Source organism: Dermacentor andersoni, chromosome 7 (genome assembly GCF_023375885.2).
Source record: "Dermacentor andersoni chromosome 7, qqDerAnde1_hic_scaffold, whole genome shotgun sequence".
NCBI classification, from domain to species: domain Eukaryota; kingdom Metazoa; phylum Arthropoda; class Arachnida; order Ixodida; family Ixodidae; genus Dermacentor; species Dermacentor andersoni.
Genome location: NC_092820.1, coordinates 21,235,973 through 21,248,429, shown reverse-complemented (window position 1 = coordinate 21,248,429; position 12,457 = coordinate 21,235,973). Strand labels below are relative to the sequence as shown.

At 45.8% G+C, this 12,457-nt stretch overlaps 1 long non-coding RNA gene across 1 annotated transcript; it reads right to left on the bottom strand.

Moving 5' to 3' along the window:
• Positions 1–10,719: 10,719 nt before the first annotated feature.
• LOC129385960 (uncharacterized) lies at positions 10,720–12,064 on the bottom strand. Its single transcript, XR_008613424.2, has 3 exons — positions 11,967–12,064; positions 11,015–11,126; positions 10,720–10,807 (listed from the first exon to the last, which is right to left on the bottom strand). It is a non-coding gene; the product is annotated as an uncharacterized lncRNA (long non-coding RNA).
• Between the last annotated feature and the right edge of the window lie 393 nt (positions 12,065–12,457).

The window sequence follows — 12,457 nt, the reverse complement described above, 5'->3', positions numbered from 1 at the left end:
CTTCGGTGGAGAGGGATGGCGGGTGGGGATTCAGTGGGGAGCGGCGGTAGGCGGGAAAGCTTGGTGGAGAGTGGGCTGGCCAGGAGCTTCGACAGTGGCGAGAGATGTGGCCCACACGTCCACAGTAAAAGCAGATGGGTCTGTCATCATGGGTGCGCCATTCGGCCGGGTTGTGATAGCACGGATATGGACCGTATTGGCTCCGGTGAACAGGGGCAGAGGCAGCAGACGAAGCAAAGTCAGGACGGCTGGCGGAGCAGATGGACGGAAGACCTACATTGGCAAGTTCTTGGCGAATGACCGACTGAATGAGTGACACAAGCGGCCTGGAATCGCCAAAGCACTGCGTCACAGGCGTGGCAGGAGACGCTGCTTCGATTTCTCGCCGAACGATACGTACGACGTTCTCGGAGGAGGTGGGCTCACGCGGTGGACAAATGTCTTCGCACGTCGATGAAGCTGCGGTATTGGGTAGCCGCGTAAACTGTTTAACTATGCGGCGACTCTTCGCGTCTTCAAAGCGGCGACATTCGTTAATTATCTCATTGACCATTGTTACGTTCTTATAAACAAGCAGGTTAAACGCGTCGTCCGCGATGCCTTTTAAGACGTGGCTGACCTTGTCTGCCTCTGCCATATTATTATCTACTTTGCGGCAAAGAGCGAGGACGTCCTGGATATACGCCACGTAAGATTCAGTGGATGTCTGTACACGGGTCCCAAGGTCCTTCTTCGCAGCACGTTGGCGGCCGACGGGCTTGCCGAACAAATCTCTAAGCTGCTTGCACTGGTCCCAACTCGTAATCTCTTCTTCGTGTGTTTCGAACCAGACCCGTGCCGTTTTCTTGAGGTAGAATATTATATTGGCCAGCATAAGCGTGTTGTCCCACCTGCTGTGTGCGCTGACCCGTTCGTAATTCTGCAACCAGTCATCGACGTCAACGTTGTCGATCCCGGAAAACACGCCAGGGTCGCGAGGCTGGGCCAGGATGACCGTCGGTGGCGACGACGGGGCCGTGGTTGAACTCTCTCCTTCGGATGACGGCGGCCAGGTTACGTCCGCTGCGGAGCTCCGTCTTGCGCAAGTGATTACCCCGCACGTCCATCAATGATGTTACGGAAAGGAAGAAGCGTGCGTCTATTTACAGATGGCTTTTAATGGCTGGGCCAACAAGCGTAAGCAGCGATAAAAAAACTACCCTCTTCCTCGTCGTCTCTCGAGGCCACCATCATAGTCCTCTTCTTCACACATTACCGACTGTGACAATATGAAAGCACAATTTTTATTAAGGGGATGAGATGTTGCTGAGATGGTTGCAGCACAGCTTTTTTTTCTTCCAGGCACCTTTTGTACTTGAAGCTTCCATTGCAGTGTTTCGAGCCTCTTTGAACCAGCACATAGTGTATATAAAAATTGGACACTGATTGGGAAAATCACCTAAGTTCATGCCTATATATAGTAAAAAGATGTAGCACAACCAGACAAAATAAAAGAAGGGGGTGGGCTGCAGCGATACTAAGTGTTAAATGGTGCTTTATCCTTTCCTTTGAGTTTTCTGTATTTGTGCTTTTTATGGATCCTCCACAGTAACCACGGGAGTGCCGAACTTTAGCTTGTTGGTTTCAAGTCTCATGGTTGTTACTAACAGAACAGTGTGTTAAACGAACAAGGGCTTTGAGGCACCCGTTCACCTTGCTTGCCTCATGTTGCTGCTTCATAAGCACCGTGAGCATCCAGGCCAACTAGGAAGGGAGTTTTGTTGCAATCGCTTCTGAACTATATTGCCACCAAACCAACAGTGCTCCCAATGACAGCTTTTGGACAGTAGAATGCTTGCACCCAGCAAAGTCGTAAGAAGGAAGCACTCAGGATGTGCAAAGTGGGCTTTTGAAGGTGGCAACATTACTGAAAGGGCTTTGCCCATCTGCCCTCTTTATGGATGCACAAAGATGATTTCCTCTTTAAGGGGGATTCTTTCAGAGGTCGTTACATGGCAACAGTGTTGGGTGTTTAGTAGCTTGTCTTTGCCCACTGTTAATAATCTGTTCCTTCTCCAGTGCCCCTGTGAAGTGCCTACTTTTTGGACACAATGTGCTCTCCATGCATGCATGCATTTTTAGCTCGTAAAGACGCCTATTACCCCTTGCCTCAAGCTGGTCCTTGCTGATGTCACCCAAGAAGGCATTGGGGAGTATGGCAATGTACACTTACAAAACACTGTTGATACCAGTGAAACCAAATTAATGGAGCTGCTGTTCTTTTTTTGTCCACTCCATCCTTGTTAGTTACAATGAGCAATGTCCGAGCAGAAGGCGTATGTAGTTGGTCGTGCATAGCCTGCGCACTAAGACTTGTTGGCATGTTATAACCTTAGCACAGTGTTTATATGTAAAAACCTTCTGATGTGTTGATGACTTCCTTCTCTTTATCACACTTTGCCTGATGAAGCCAGCAAGTGGGTTAACCAGATGTTCAACAGGCTTCCCACTAGTTTTCCCAGAGTCTCATTTACCAGGGTGCTGCCAGGGTGCTGCTCATAGATATCTGTTTTCTTGACCTTGCACTGCACTTCAACCATGACCACACCTGCTAAACCTATAGCATGCGATCAAAAAAGTGCCATACATCATGTTGCTTTAAACTCGTGACATGTGCTACAAGGCCTTAAAGAACACCCTCATTTATTTATGCCCTCATCATACTGTACGAATGATAAGTGCGACGATTAACATCTGCTGGACAGTCTTATTCCTGTACAGCTTCCTGAAAGCTATCCTGAGTGTTTCAAAAGCAAACGACCGCTGCTGGACAAAAAGTGCTTAAAATAAGGATCGCTATAACCACATATCATAAGAAGCCAACAAACACTGACACCAAGGACAACATAGGGGAAATTACTTGTGCTTAATAAAATGGAATAATGAAACGATGAATTAATGGGAATTAAAGTGCATGAAAAAACAACTTGCCGCAGGAGGGAACCGAACCCGAGTGGTGGCGCTGGCTAACACTCCCAAGGTTCTTCTAGGACACATAAATACCCAAGAAAGTGGATGGGGAAACAGCGCCGCGGTAGCTCAATTGGTAGAGCATCGCACGCGAAATGCGAAGGTTGTGGGTTCGGTTCCCTCCTGCGGCAAGTTGTTTTTTCATTCACTTTAATTCCCATTAATTCATCGTTTCATTATTCCATGTTATTAAACACAAGTAATTTCCCCTATGTTGTCCTTGGTGTCAGTGTTTGTTGGCTTCTTATGATATGACTAATAAAAATCCGGCCCCTCGGTTAACCCCCTTTCTTCTCGTTTAAAACCACATATGTCAAACGAAATGAAGAAGGCCACTGAGTATACGGGCGGTTTACATCATATCCAACAAGCTTGGTTCTCCCTTTGCTAGTGAATGAACTCAACTTGCCCCGAATACATGGCCTCTGACAAACTATGTGCCAGATGCTGTGTCCCCTGCAAAGCTGAAGATGTGTATGAGATCCTGACACCCTGCAGCGGCTTCTACACTGGGCAAACAGGCTACTATAAAAACGACTGCCTTTAATAATATGCTAATAACATGAAAACGGGCAAAAAATTTGCTTATTCATTGGACCCAACTGCAGGTGCAAGCCACTCTTCCACCAGATGTGTGTCGTTCACAGAAACTGGGGCTATACAAATGTAGATAAAAACAATGATCTTTGAAAGTAGTAGAGTTGAACTATATTCTGCACAAGCAGTGCTACCTGCTGCACCGGTACCTTATAGCCACAATTCATGGCTGCACCACCATGCAAAGGCACTATTCTTGAATTATTAACATCTATTATATTTATGGTGGCCATATATTGCAATTACATATCATCCACATTGTGTGCAATATGGTCGAATGTCAATTATGATAGCCATTCCCAATCCGAAATGCAACAAAAGAGAAAATATTGGCAACAAATTGAAATTCAAAGACGAAAGACAACCAGTGCACAGGATAAGTGACAGACTTCCTTTTATTGAAAAAGAAACGTCACATATGTCATGCCACCAGCAGTGGGTAGCAATCTTTCAAGCTTGGGTGACAGAGGCAAAACTTGGGAAAATACTACAATCACGCTGTAAAATGGCCGTGGACACAAAAAACCGACATCATATTGTACAGAATGAAAGGGCAAAACTCCATCTAAGAACAGTCTATGGCACCACATACTTGACAAGGTGTAAAAAATGTTGACATGCCCTGCCCATAAAGAAAAAGCAACAAACACAGAAAACGCGCCTTAAAATGCAATGAGCAGAGTCTGAAACCAAGAAAAAACAACTCGAAAAAGGTTTCGCTATGTCTTTCAACGATTAAAATTGTCAAACTGTCTCATCACCTCTTAATGAACCTGCGCAGCTGAAAAGGAAGGAAGGAAAGCCCAATAGCAGGGCTGTAGAAAATATCACCGAATAAATATACTTTACTTACTAACGATACCTGTGGTTTAGTTGTGGTCTGTTAATAAACTAATTGTGTATAAACTTTTCTTGTTTAGAATAGTTTAGCGGATAGGGAAAAAATGACCATAAGGGCACCAGGTGTATGCATAGTCTACGCACGAAAAGCCGCTGCTTTCTTACTCTTATTTTCTCTCTACTACTATTCATGAGTATTTAAGTGCCTTAATAGCACTGCTAACATCCTACTGCAAACCACAAATTGGGCAAGTTGTGGCATAAAGAAAATTGCAGTTTCACTTATAATGTGAAGCAATGATGCAGTAGCTGGTGAAATATGCACAGGAAGCTTACTTCATGCAGTGTTTGTTGAGGTGAACACCTGCCAATGCAAGTCGGTAATCTCCTTAAAAAGTAAAATAAGAGTCGTATTTATTTGTGGGAGTTGTGCCTCCCAGTGTTGATGATGATGATGTCCTTGATGAGTTTGGCGCTTACCCACTCACGGGGATTGGCCAAGAGTCGGGCAGACTTTGCACGACTCTTGTGTTGAAGTGGAAAGACTCAGCTTTTCTTCCTCCTCTTTCATATCCGGACTTGGTCACTGGTCTACACCAAAACAACCCTTTAGCTTCTTATTGCTGAATTCGTTTTGGTTTTCTCAAATCTATATTTGCGCTACCCATTGCTACGTCTTGCGCTTAATCAAAGAATGAATTAATGAAATGAATCAATTCTCAAAGAGCATGTGCAGTCCAGCCAAAAGCAAGGGTAAGAATCCGCATTGTGCTCCTGCATTGAAGGTGAATAACACGTACCATAATGGGAAATGTGCTTTATTAAGCTTCCCTGCAATATGAATTTGTAATGTACGAAAAATTGTCAATGAAGCTTACCACGAGCACAGATGCACTTGCAAATTATGTCACAATTGAAAATAATGAGCACAGTGTAAACCTATGTGCCCTTTCCACTCTTAGTATGCTTTACTGCTCGAAGCTTATTTACACCCCTGTATTGCGGTGTAGCAAGCTACAAAATAAACTTTGCATAATTAAGCTTTTTATGATTATCTTTCTCGCAATACACTAATATTTCGCGGTGAATCCTAAACAATGTTCTGCGGTGAACCATACTAAATGTGAAAAGGGGCCACTGTCACTGGACATAATGAGAGTTCTTTAATTATACACTCGGGCACCCGCCGCCACTCAGGTCACCTAAGTGGACATACTATGCTGGCCCATAGCGGCCCCCTCCCACTTTTAGTATGCTTCACCACGTAACTAAAATGTACTGCGGCGAAGAAGCTGTACATTTGTTTTGAGTGAATAAACAAATGGTTTCTACAACATTACAGAAATAAACGCGCACCATGCACCAGTCTACCACACGGAAGAACGTCGCAACATACGGTAGCTGATTCACACAGGCCGTGTAGCCAACTTATTAGTCGTAAAGGGTATTATGGGTAATTCAAAATTTCAGACACACATATGTGTTTATGTTTACGTTCGCACTCCTTGCGTAATAAGACTCCCAGAACTTCCACAATAGAAAGTAATTTACAACACAAACGCAAAAAACACAGACATATGTCTCGTTTTCTACGCAGCCGTCATGCAGATGACATATAGCGCGGAAAAACGTTAACATGCTGTGTGTTAGCGTCGTACGCTTGATACTAGGCAAGGAGCTAGCACACGACAATCCCGCGGCAGCCGCTAATGAGACCAAGACGGGAGCACATGTCTCTGAACGCGCAAACGGAGCCCCAAAGCCCCTCTGCTTCTCCGCCACCCCCGATGCACAGCTGCACTACTCGTTTGAAGCGCAGCACACCAAACACACATTCAGCGCTGAACAGTGGGCGGTCGACGCAATTGCATATACATGACTTGCAGCGAGCAGCACATCCCTCGATGTCCGTGAAGCAAAGTCGGACACGGCGACGCCACATCGCGGTTCGCAGAACTTCACTGACGAGGCGCTAGGCCACTTCGATATTTCGATTGTCACCACCGCCGGGTTCTCAAGAAAGCACGGGTCACACAACGCAGATTCTGTACTGCCTGAGCTCACCGAGGCCAAAGCTGCACTGCCGCACCACCACCACTACTCACGGCTTTCCGCCAAGTAACACAGAACCTACAACCAACACACAAGCAACGGAAACACAATCACATAAGCAACGTTGAAGAATGCGCGGTCCGCGCGGGCCAGATAACGATCACGCCGAGTACGAACACGCCACGGCGTCGCCATAGAATAAAGAACAACGTTAGAGAAGGGAAACTACCTTCCGCAGTGGTTCGAAAATAAGCAGCGGCAGCGCATGGAACTTACCTAGGTGGACGCCAGATGACGCTGCTAAAACAGGAAGCGGAATTGCGCATTTTTTTTTTAGAGCATTATTCAATATGGCCGCTTTTTGCCGGTCGTGTACGCTTGTATCGGCTCGTACGCGCCGTACTCGCCTCGGCTGCCGCGTAGCCGGTGCGTTCTAATTGCCAGGAGAGCAAAGAGCCTCTACTGACGCCCATACAAACAAGCCACAAGTGAGTGAACAGAACGTGCGACTTTAATGGCAGAAGACAAGCAGTGTATGTACATTCTCGTGCAATAGCAGAAATAAAATTTGTATGTCGAGATACACTGGAATCTTTGACACGAGCTCGTAAACGGCTCACCGTCGTCGTCACACATGGCGGTCTAGTAACGAGCGAAAACCAGCGGCTCATGCAGATTGGTCAGTGTCCCACCTGTTTTCAGCGGCAGTCGTCGTAAAAGATGAGCAACTAACACTGCGAAACAATCGGGTGAACCAGGCATCTGCTGCCGCAGCCAACACAGCGACATGGACTACCCGGCATTTTAGCCTTAACTCCTTTTCAACCTGCACGTTACTTTTCTTTCGGGGGCCGCTAATGTGTGGCTCGCACTTGGTGTCCCACACTGTCTCAATATGGACAAGTCGCTTTCGTGGGCATCACCTTCATCAGCCACTTTTGCGGGCCTTTGCACCCAACTTCACACACGTCGGACCATGTAAGCACGTATGCCGGTCTCCGTTCGTGCTTAATCGCGGCCGAGAAAGGCAACAGGCACAATTTGCCCATGGCTGCAGCAGCAAAGGCTGAACGTGAACGGGGAGCACGAATCACGGTGTGTAAATTGGGAGTCTATGTCGCTGTGCAGATTGCAGGAGCAAATGCTTAATTTCAGAAACTGCTTTCCAGTGCAACTGACCAGGCCGCCACATCCGATAAGCATAACACAACGACCGTAACCAAGTGAGATAACAGCAAAAATAAACGGCAATCATTCACCACATAGTGTTCAGAGAATACGTTATACATTGGCTACAAAACATATGGCAACAGTGAGCATTCACATACACGGGTCTCTTAGGATACATTCAGCCGCCTACTTACAGGCATAATGCTTGCCTTCGTCGCATGTAGTGGTCTGGTAACGAACGACGAACAGCAGTACAAACAGATTGGACAGAGCGTCGCACCTGTTTGAACCGACAGTTGCTGTTGAAGATGAGCAACTTCCATTGCGAAGCAATCAGGTGATGCAGGCATCTGCTGCCACAACCAACACAGCGAAATGGACTATCCGGCATTTTAGCGTTAACTCCTTTCCAACCTGCATGTTTCTTTTCTGTCGAGGGCCACTAATGTGTGGCTCACATTTGGTGTCCCACTTTGCCTCAATATGGACAAGTCGCTTTTGTGGGCATCACCTTCGGCAGCCATTTATGCGGGCCTTTCCACCCATGCGGTTATGAACTTCAAACACGTTGGACCATGTAAGCACGTATGCTTGTCTCCATTCGTGCTTAATTGTGACTGAGAAAGGCCGCAGGCACAATTTGCACATGGCTGCAGCAGGAAAGGCTGAACGGGGAGCACGAATCATGGTGTGTAAATTGGGAGTCTATGTCGCTGTGCGGACTGCAGGAGCAAATGCTTACCTCGAGAGACTGTTTTCCAATGCAAGTGACCAGGCCCCCACATCCGATAAGCATAATATGGCGACCGTAACCAAGTGAGATAACAGCAAAAATAAATGGCAATCATTCACCACATAGTGTTCAGAGAATACATTATACATTGGCTACAAACCATATGGCAACAGTGAGCATTCACATACACGGGTCTCTTACGATACATTCAGCCGCCTACTTACAGGCATAATGCTTGCCTTCGTCGCATGTGGTGGTCTGGTAACGAACGACGAACAGCAGTACAAACAGATTGGACAGAGCGTCGCACCTGTTTGAACCGACAGTTGCCGTTGAAGATGAGCAACTTCCATTGCGAAGCAATCAGGTGATGCAGGCATCTGCTGCCACAACCAACACAGCGAAATGGACTATCCGGCATTTTAGCGTTAACTCCTTTCCAACCTGCATGTTTCTTTTCTGTCGAGGGCCACTAATGTGTGGCTCACATTTGGTGTCCCACTTTGTCTCAATATGGACAAGTCGCTTTCGTGGGCATCGCCTTCGGCAGCCATTTATGCGGGCCTTTCCACCCATGCGGCTATGAACTTCAAACACGTTGGACCATGTAAGCACGTATGCTTGTCTCCATTCGTGCTTAATTGCGACTGAGCAAGGCCGCAGGCACAATTTGCACATGGCTGCAGCAGGAAAGGCTGAACGGGGAGCACGAATCATGGTGTGTAAATTGGGAGTCTATGTCGCTGTGCGGACTGCAGGAGCAAATGCTTACCTCGAGAGACTGTTTTCCAATGCAACTGACCAGGCCCCCACATCCGATAAGCATAATACGGCGACCGTAACCAAGTGAGATAACCGCAAAAATAAACGGCAATCATTCACCACATAGTGTTCAGAGAATACATTATACATTGGCTACAAACCATATGGCAACAGTGAGCATTCACATACACGGGTCTCTTAGGATACATTCAGCCGCCTACTTACAGGCATAATGCTTGCCTTCGTCGCATGTGGTGGTCTGGTAACGAGCGACAAACAGCAGTACAAACGGATTGGACAGAGCGTCGCACCTGTTTGAACCGACAGTTGCCGTTGAAGATGAGCAACTTCCATTGCGAAGCAATCAAGTGATGCAGGCGTCTGCTGCCACAAACAACACAGCGAAATGGACTATCCGGCATTTTAGCGTTAACTCCTTTCCAACCTGCATGTTTCTTTTCTATCGAGGGCCACTAATGTGTGGCTCACATTTGGTGTCCCACTTTGTCTCAATATGGACAAGTCGCTTTCGTGGGCATCACCTTCGGCAGCCATTTATGCGGGCCTTTCCACCCATGTGGCTATGAACTTCAAACACGTTGGACCATGTAAGCACGTATGCTTGTCTCCGTTCGTGCTTAATTGCGAGTGAGAAAGGCCGCAGGCACAATTTGCACATGGCTGCAGCAGGAAAGGCTGAACGGGGAGCACGAATCATGGTGTGTAAATTGGGAGTCTATGTCGCTGTGCGGACTGCAGGAGCAAATGCTTACCTCGAGAGACTGCTTACCAATGTAACTGAGCAGGCCCCCACATCCGAGAAATGTAACACGGCGACCACAACCAAGTGGGGCAGCAAAACCAGATTCTGCAATCTATCATTCAGTGTAGCTTGCGCAAAGACCCAGGCTATCGAGGAAGAAGAGCAACCATCAACGAGACTAGGAATATGGAAAATGAGAAAGCTTGCATTCAAGAGAGAAGCCACCCTGCTCTGCAAGCATTGAAGGCCAAAAACATCAAGAAAAGTAAAATGGTGCATAGCAAACAGTGCGTAGGTTAATGCAAGAAACATGTCGATGTTGCATCAGCTATTTCAGGAGAGGAATTGTGCATGACAACATGCACTAAAAGGTACTGCTACAGATATGTTATGCTACTAGACAGTGACTGGCATTAAGTATCAGCGAAGAATCGGTTGACCTTTATGTTTGGATGAGGATGAATGATCTCTAACGAGAATGGGCAATGAAAAAGCTTGCATTTATAGAAGAAAAATTACACTTGGCACAAATGGAATTGACATGGCCAGGAAGCTGATTAAGGGCAAACTGATGGAACTCTTTTGGCCAGCGTCGTCCGTGCTTGATCAGAAGTTGCAGGCGCATCTGAAGACGAAGAATTTCCATAAAGTCCTTTTTGAGTTACCTGGATGACTAAGCCAATTTGTCAGCGCTGGTGGAATGGTGGCTGAAGCTCTTTTCAGTCTTGACACAGTGCTCTGCAGACTTGATATCTCATGTAAATTCTTCTGCATGCGCTTCTTTGTTCGTGGCGTAAAAGCCTTGCAAATTCAGCTCCAGCCCCTTTCTGTTGGTGTGGATAGGAGCTCCTGTGATGACCAAGGTATGCTTGGCATGGACTCTGTTGGGGCAGAACGGTGACACATGAGATACAGCACAGATTAGCCAAACTCATGTGTGTTTTCTTTTATGTTCGAACCAATTATGCTGAACCATAAACATGAGCAAACATTCATTTCTGCTGCAAACAAATGACATGTATCTCAAGACTAGCAAGACAATACAGCATATATCAAGCATATTTATTTCTGATTCACATGTTGTTTACCTTGTAGTAGCAGCCAATGTCCACACAATGGCCTTGTTGTAGCAGGCAGCAGCTTCTGTTTAGTGTGTGGAGTGTGTTGCTTTATACTGGTGCCATCCTCATTACTGCATGTCTGGAACAGAAATTTTGACTGAATCAGAAATTGAAAAAAGCACAATTTTGCAATATGAAATGCAAGAAGGTGTGACATATATATTGTAATGGTTTGCGACTACAGAACACATGCAAATATACCCTGTCTGTTCTAGGGCGCTTAAGCAGCACGTTAAATAAATATTGCTGTTGTCCATAAATTTATGCCTGCCTAACTATACAATGCATGTGAACAGTTTAAGTATTATTAATATCACAAATGAGAACATTTGTGCGTTCATTTATACACTGGAAGAGATCACACTGCTGGTTCCACAAGCAAATACATGAAAGTCATGAAGCTATTAAAACTGATGCATTATTTTTCTGCACGAACGTGATGCACTGCTGCACTACTGCAAAAATAAATGCCCTACGGTAAACCAAACTGAACAGCAAGAACATTTGGAACCAACAAGTACGAAATATGAGTGAATTATCACGCTTGCAACTGTTTAATACATTAAATTCTGTACTTTCACATAATTTTACCAAAGGATTATTCGATTTTGTGGGCGAAAAAAGTTGCCGGCGGGCTCGAAAATAAGTTTTATATGTATATTGTTAAGGCTACCCAGTCACCTATGGCCACGGCTACAATAAGATGAAAAATGAGGCGCGCGTTCCGATATCGCTCTTTCTTTCCCAATTGTGTGTGTATAACGACAGCCTCGCCAGTAACGGTTTATTTAGGAAACAGCAACGGAGGATCCCAACTGCCATATGCTGCGCAGGATCTAGTTCGTTAACTTGTCTCCGCCAGTAAGTTAATGAGACGAATATTATATAACGATTCAAGCAGCGGTGTTAAACGACTCACCGTTATTACCGTTGTCAGCCGCACCAGAATCCAGCTCCCGTTTCGATGCAGACGTGTTCCGAATGGCTCACGACCGATACCCAACTTTCGGGCTTACATGTCCGCTTGGAAACACGTCACTTCACCCTAGGTTAAATAACGCGTGACATCGAAGCGCAATAAACTAGTTTTAGCGAAAAAGAAGCAACCAGTCTGAGCGCACGGACGAATGAATCCGTGCCGCCATGTACTCGAAAATACCGGTAAAAATTTTAAATCCACGCCAGAGGTCACGTGAAAGATCGATGATGCTGAACGCTATTTGCGTTTATAATGACAAAGAAACAATAAACTTACTTACAAAGAATACAATATCAAATTAGCAATAATAATTTCGCCCTTTTTTTCATGTAATAAACGTGCTTCGGTAATTGTAGGAGAAAGTTAGCAAAAAAAATTGCGCTTATTACGGCGCCTCCAGCGGAAAATGTTCAAACTAACGTAAGCATCCC